The sequence below is a fragment of the Globicephala melas genome, chromosome 11, assembly GCF_963455315.2.
Source record: "Globicephala melas chromosome 11, mGloMel1.2, whole genome shotgun sequence".
In the NCBI taxonomy this organism is placed as follows: domain Eukaryota; kingdom Metazoa; phylum Chordata; class Mammalia; order Artiodactyla; family Delphinidae; genus Globicephala; species Globicephala melas.
Genome location: NC_083324.2, coordinates 49,012,214 through 49,019,920, shown reverse-complemented (window position 1 = coordinate 49,019,920; position 7,707 = coordinate 49,012,214). Strand labels below are relative to the sequence as shown.

General features: G+C 39.5%; 1 non-coding gene across 1 annotated transcript; it reads left to right on the top strand.

Moving 5' to 3' along the window:
- The first annotated feature begins 1,104 nt into the window (after positions 1 to 1,104).
- On the top strand, positions 1,105 to 1,211 carry LOC115838961 (U6 spliceosomal RNA). Its single transcript, XR_004033841.1, has one exon. It is a non-coding gene; the product is annotated as a U6 spliceosomal RNA (small nuclear RNA).
- The last annotated feature ends 6,496 nt before the right edge of the window (positions 1,212 to 7,707 follow it).

Below are 7,707 nucleotides of genomic sequence, written 5' to 3'. Positions count from 1 at the left end.
TTGTTGCTGTGCTCTCCTTCTCCGAAGCTTTCCCCCTCCGCCACCCGCAGCCTCCGTCCGCGAAGGGGCCTCCTAGTGTGTGGAAACCTTTCCTCCTTCACACCTCCCTCCCACCTGTGCGGGTCCCGTCCCTATCCTTTTGTCTCTGTTTATTCATTTTTCTTTTGCCCTACCCAGGTACGTGGGGACTTTCTTCCCTTTTGGGAGGTCTGAGGTCTTCTGCCAGCGTTCAGTAGGTGTTCTGTAGGAGTTGTTCCACGTGTAGATGTATTTCTGGTGTATCTGTGGGGAGGAAGGTGATCTCCGCGTCTTAGTCTTCTGCCATCTTCCCCTCGTCCCCCCCCAGAGTAACTTTTAAATGCAATCAGTACTCACGAACAAAAAGGTGGAAACTTTTTGGAAATTCCTGGCAGCAGCCAGGCTTGAGCTGTGAGGCTGACACATCGGGGGTTCGGCTGGGACAGTTGGGTGACTGGATCCTCTCTCCACCTAGTCTCCTCCTCCAGCAGGATGGTGCAAGCTTGTGCATGTGGCTCCATCAACAGTGAGTAAACAGACACCAAAAAAGAAAAAAACAGATGAAAGCTTGTCATTTGTGACAACATGGATGGACCTTGAGGGCATCATGCTAGGTGGAATGAGTCAGACAGAGAAAGACAAATACCATATGACTTCACACGTGTATGGAATATTAGAAAACAAAGAAAATTCATGAACAATCCAAACCAAAACAGACACATAAATACAGAGAACAGAATAGTGGTTACCAGATGGGGAGGGCAGTGAGGTAGGGCAAAATAAGTAAAGGGTATCAACTGTAGGGTGATGTATGGAAAACAATTTTTGGCGGAGAGCAAGCTGTAGGTTATACGGAGGTAGAAATATAATGTTGTACACATGAAACTTACGTACCTCAATAACATCAATCTTTTAAAAAAATGGGTGAGTTTCTCTGCCAAGAAAGGGGAGGCTGGAGAGTTCCAGAAATTTACCAAAGCCTGCACCAAACTATGGCTGGGAAGTGTGTGTGTTTGTGCAAGTGTTATAAGAGCATTGGTTATAATTCAGAAGAAGATTCTCAGAAGTTTAAAAGAATGAGGACAAGTGCTCTCTTCAGCAGCACAGGTACTAAAATTGGAACCATTCAGGGAAGATTACCATGGCCCCTGTGCAAGGATGACAGGCAAATTCGTGTAGCGTTCCATATTTTTATATAAAATAGATAATCAACAAGGACCTACTGTATAGCACAGGGAACTCTACTCAACACTCTGTAATAACCTATATGGGAAAAGAATCCAAAAAAGAATAGATATATGTACATGTATAACTGAATCACTTTGCTCTACACCTGAAACTAACACAACGTTGTTAATCACCTATACTCCAATATAAAATTTAAAAAAAAAAAGAATGAGGACGAGAGCTCCAAGACCCTTTCCAGCTCTGTAATCCTATTAAAAAATAAATATCGATAAAAGTCTTAGCAAAACAGACAAAACAAAACAGAAAAAAGAAAAAACAGTAAGTGGAAATGTAAGACCTCTTAAAGACCAGGCATGAAACCGGTACACTGCTATTTTCATCACATTGCTAGTCAAAGTCAATGGCAAAGCCAGCCCAGATGCAAGGGATAAGGAAACAGATTCTGCTTCTTGATGGGAGGAGCTACAAAGAATTGTGGCCATGTTTGCTATCTATTACAACTACATAAGGAAAGTGATCACTTCCAACAAGAATAACCTAGTATGACCCTGTATTCTTCAGGGTACCCAGACTCTAAAGGTGAGCTTACATATGAAGATGGACCAATTAAATAGTATATAAGAATTAAATCCCAGACTTGGGATTTGGACTTGGGCAGAACAAAGGCAGAACTGAGACCCTTAGCCATGATTCTTCACCACTCAACCCAAAGAGCAGCTCTTCCAAGTTGTTATTCATATGCCCAAACCAAATATTACCAAGTACCTTCCTTTGAGCCCCCCTAGCAATACATGTGTCATCTGCAATAGTCCTTATCTTACCCTACTATGTAGTAAAATCATTTTTCTGCCTTGATCCCCTAGTCTCAATTTAGGCTACTTGAGGACAGGCACTGCAACTTGTCAATCATTACATCTCCTAAGCACCAGGCACAGGAAGCACAATGGAGTACACTTGCTACACTTTAAAGACATTTGCATGGATATTTATAACTAAATTTGGTCTCTAGTTTTTTTTTCTATTGTGCTAGATTTGGCAGACTTTTTAAAGAATGTGTATCTGCCTGATAAAAATAATTTGGAAACTTTCTGTTTTGTACCATTAAATGATTCAAATATGGTAAATTATATGGCACATTCATGTAGGCATCTTGGATTGAAAGTGTATGGCTTGCTGCTCCTCTAATCACCCTAGTTGCACCTTAGCCATTTTCTTTTTTGTTTTGTTTTGTTTTGTTAAATATTTATTTATTTATTTATTTGGCTGTGTTGGGTCTTAGTTGTGGCACGTGGGATCTTTGTTGCAGAATGTGGGATCTTTTTAGTTGCAGCATACAGAATCTTTAGTTGCGGCATGTGAACTCTTAGTTGCGGCATGCATGTGGGATCTACTTCCCTGACCAGGGATCGAACCTGGGCCCCCTGCATTGGGAGCATGGAGTCTCAGCCACTGGACTACCAGGGAAGTCCCCACTACTACCTCATTTTAAACAAATAGAGCCCAGTAAACAAGGAAACCATTTTCACGAGGACATGTTTCTCATGATGTCTTGTTACCCGATGCACAGTGCCAAACAAACCGAAATCAGAGTTTGGAGCAGAGAGAGTTTTATTGCAGGGCCATGTAAGGAGACGGGTGGCTTGTGCCCCACAGACCCCAAACTCCTTGGAGGGTTTCAGCAAAGCACTTTTAAAGGCAAGGTGAGGGAGGGGCGTGGTCAGTTGTTGCAAACTTCTTGGTGTCAGAATCCTTTGTTCTTACATCTGTCCGTGTAGGTCAGGTCATGATGTTCCTGTAAACCTCCAACAAGACAAATGTTATTCTCTGTTCTGCCACTTCTTATCTCTATATGTGAATGGACTCTTAAAGGTCTAAAGCCTTGAGAATGAGTTATGCTGTTTATTGCAGGCTATAGGCAACATCCTTTTTTAAAAAATTATTTTATTTATTTATGTTTAGCTGCATTGGGTCTTCGTTGCTGCACATGGGCTTTCTCTAGTTACGGCGAGCGGGGGCTACCCTTTGTTGCAGTGCACAGGCTTCTCATTGTGGTGGCTTTTCTTATTGTGGAGCATGGGCTCTAGGTGCATGGGCTTCAGTAGTTGTGGCATGCAGGCTCAGTAGTTGTGGCTTGTGGGCTCTAGAGTGCAGGCTCAGTAGTTGTGGTGCATGGGCTTAGTTGCTCCGCGGCATGTGGGATCTTCCCGGACCAGGGCTCGAACCCATGTCCCCTGCATTGGCAGGCGGATTCTTAACCACTGCACCACCAGAGAAGTCCGATAGGCAACATCCTTTTACAAAAGATGCAAAGCCAGAACGACTAAGCACAGGAAGCAGAGCACAAAGGTTTAAACTAAAAGGAACAGATCTAATATGGAGTCAGATTTGTTCTTCCCTATTACAGTCTCACAGCATTCTTTGGGACTTTAACTTATGTTTCAAAATACATATATCAATAAAATATATAAAGTCACTCATTTCCAGTTTTGGAATCCACCCTGTGAGGAACACCTCCTCTGGCAAGTGGAGAGTAGCAAGATGAAGTGCAAAGGGGAAGAGTGTGAATGGCTGTGGTTCTTCTGTGTCTCCACTACCTTAGCCATTTTCTCATTGGGCATCATCTGCTCTGTACCAACCCCTCCCCACCCCCATGCATCTACATATTACAGGAACACAGAAATTGTACATGTAGGGCTACAAAAGTCAAATGAACATCATGTCACTGTGAATAGCAGGTATCTGAAAGCTTCCATGTTCACCTTCAAGTTGGGGAACAAATTAGAGAAAGAAAAGGAGTGTCACAGGCTTTGGAGAGCATGTTATACTCCACTGCAAAGTGAAAAATGCATTTGCTGAAAGCAAGCTGCCACGACTCATGAAAAACTATCAGGGCTCTGAGTCCAATTAGAGAGAAAAATATCAGTAGTGATCCACTGCCTCGTTAGAGGAATTCATGTTCCTGATACAGTTCACAATATTCTTAGAGTTTTTCTTAATCATTTTCTGGAAAAATTGCACAGCCCCAACTCTCCCAAATTGTGTAGTTAAATTGAGATCAGTAGTTTAACAATGAAGGGAGTTACAAATCAATCTCATCAAAGAGGAAAACACATCCCTTGGATAGAAAGTGAGCAAAAATACCAGCCAGACATCTCACTCTTGTCAGATATTCACATGTTTATTTTATCTCTTTAAAAAATCTAGGTGAGGACCATGATCTTCCAGTTTTCATTCAGACCTGAATATCAAAACAGGTATCTGGTTCCATTTTTCTTGTTTTGATAAATAAAACTGTGCCCTTAGGTTTAGAAGACTTAAGTCTGTGTTCCAGCTCTCTTACTCACCTCATGACTTGAGAGAACCATGTCACTTCCCTGAATTGTTCTTCATCTTTGAAAAGAGATTGGACTTGCCAGTGTGTGTGCTTGATATATATATGGCTATCAAACAATTATGTGTAATCCAGCAATTACATATAATTAAGCAATTACATGTAGCAGACACTGGGCCAAGTGCATCAACTCTATGTCTCTGCTTTTTAGAGACAAGGATACAGGGGCTTAGAGAGGTTTAGGTACTTTTGCCCAATCTTAACTCTTATTCAGAGCCACGTGAAACACAAGCTCTTGACCTAGAAGGACTCTAGAACCAAATAAATTTGGGAAATACCACATCCTATATTCTCCTTTTGGGAATTTACATTTCACATTAGTTTAATGAAAGGTTCTGGGAAGTCCTGAAGCAAAGACACCAGTTTATCCCAGCGTTTTTCAAATAGTTTGGTTATAGAACTGTCTTTTTCATGTAATACCTAGCAACATCCCAAAGGATAATCAACTAAGAATCAGAAAATATTTGAGCTCCAGTTCTAAACGTAAGTTCTTAATGTATCACTTGAAAATCACTTAAACTTTATAAGCCTCGGTTTTCATTACTAAACTAGTGAAACACCTACCTCAGCAAAGCATGTATATGAATTAAATAAGATGCCATATGGGGAAACTTTTTTATAAATAATGAAATATTACACAAATACAATGTGTTATTATCATTAATTCAGTTCTCTGGACATGAAATATGAGAAATGGTCATATTTCACTCAGTCATTCATAAAACCCACTCCTTTTTCTCTCTTTTTTTTTCATAAAACCCACTCCTTTTTCTCTTTTTTTTTCTTTAATCGTCAAGTCCACTCCAAAGCACTATCCAAACAGCGAAATAATTGAATCCCATTAAAGGCCTTTTTCTCTTATACTCATTTTACATGAGTCTCTATTCAATCTTGACATTTTAAATGATTACCCTAAAAATTAATTCTATAAAATCCACAAGTCTTATTTGAGACTGCTTTAAATTAAATACATACATAAGCCTGGTATTGTTTCAACAAATTGATAAACACATTACCTGTGCATAACCAACTGTGTTCTAGAAGTTTAGCACATCTAATTTTTTATTCTTGTTGCTTGTCACCTGCTTTTTCCCTACTATTGCTATCATGTTCTATATCTCCTCTACCTATTCTAAAACACTGCTCTTTCAGTACTGTGTGTTGAATTAAGATTGAAAATTCAGCATGAGAAAAATCCTTCTCTAGATTCAAGGAGTTTAATGATCAGAGTACTATCAAGCATTGTGTGTGTATACTATTATGGCCTGCAGACCAAACCAAATCCTACCTTCCTCCTGTTTTTGTACAGTCCAGGAGTTAAGAATAGTTTTTATACTTTTTAATGGTTGAGAGGGGGAAAAAGAAATATACTGTGAAAATTATATGAAATTCAGATTTCAGTGTCATTAAGTTTCTCTGGAATACAGCCACACCTATTTGTTTACGTATTGTCTGCAGTAAGCCTGCTCTCACACTATAAGAGCAGAGTTGAGTAGTTGGGACAAGAGACAGTAAGCTTCACAAAACCTAAAACGTTTACCCTTTGGTCCTTTATAAAAAAAAAAGTGTGCTTACTTCTGCCTTATGCTCAGTCTTTTCATACGATGGGTTTTGCCTGAGCAAATGTAGGTACTCTCCTGAGCAGACATCTGGGGACAGATTTGGGGGAATAAGCTTGATTAGCTTTTTAACTTTACTTAACCTGTAAAAGAAGGCAGTATGGTTTAGTAGAAATCTCAGGGCTTTGGACCTGGCTATGAACCTGGCCACTGGGTTTCTTAGCTGTCTGTCCTTGGATACACCGTTTGAACATTTTCAATCTCAGTTTCCTTCTCTATAAAATCAGACTTATATGATTATAGTCTGGTACCTACCACTAAGCAGTCTTCTGAAAAGCGTCTGTTTCCCTCTCAGAGTCCCAGCAAGGGCTATGAGGAATGCATTACAAATGCACTCCAACAATTTGTTTTGCAATCTAGACCACAAAACAACTGAAAAGTAAGGAGCAGAGCAGCCCCCAGCCTACTTCCTGCAGCTTATTCACAGCACTTTTCAGGTCTACCTGACTGGAAAATAATATATTTCAGAAAGATCATTTAGTTTAGCCTTTCTTTCTTATAAACGATTACCTGGTTACATGAGCTTCTCACTGGAAACGTGCTTCAGGGCCACATTTCCAGTGGGCAGGGGGACTTCAGCCTCACCTCTGCATTCTAGGATTCTCTCAGTGGTGTCATGTTCTTGAATAGTTGTTAGTTGTTCTTATTGTGAGGAGGAGTGAAGTTAGGAACAACCTATGTCATTATGTTGGTGACATCAGTTCTGGGATTCTCGATTGACAGGTTTTTTCCTCTAGCACTTTGAATACATCATTCCACTGCCTTCTGGTATCCATTATTTCTGCTGAGAAGTCAGATGTTAATCTTACTGGGTTCCCTTGTTAATACCGAATCATTTTTCTCCTGATGCTTTTCCAGATTTTCTCGTCATCTTTGGCTTTTAGCATTTTTGCTGTGATGTGTCTATTTGCGTCTCTTTGAAAATTTATTCTACTCGAAGTTTGCTGAGCTTCCTAGATGTGTAAGTTAGTGTTTTTCCATTCATTTAGGATGTTTTCATCCCCATTATTTCATCAATATTTTTTCTACTGTTTTCACTTCTCTGTTTCTGGTACTCTCATCATACACATATTGGCACACTTAATGCACCAGTGTTTCTCTGAGGCTCTGTTCGTTTCTCTTTATTAATTTTTTCTCTTTCTTCTTCAGATTACATAATCTCCATCGGTCTATCTTCAAGGCTGCTAATTGTTTCTTCTGCCAGTTCAAATCTTTTGTTAAGTCCCTCAAAGGAATTTTTATTTCATTTATTCTACTTTTCAATTCAAGAAATTCCACTTTTCCCTTTAGTATGATTTCTATCTCATTACTGATATTTCCTATTTGATGGAACAGTATTGTCATACCTTCCTTTACTTCTTTAATCATTGTTTTCTTTAGTTCTTTAACATTTTTATAATGGCTCCTTTGAAGTCTTTTTATATTTTATCTGACATCTGGTCTCTTTTAGAAGCAGTTTCCATTGCCTGCATTTTATGGTATATGGTTCAT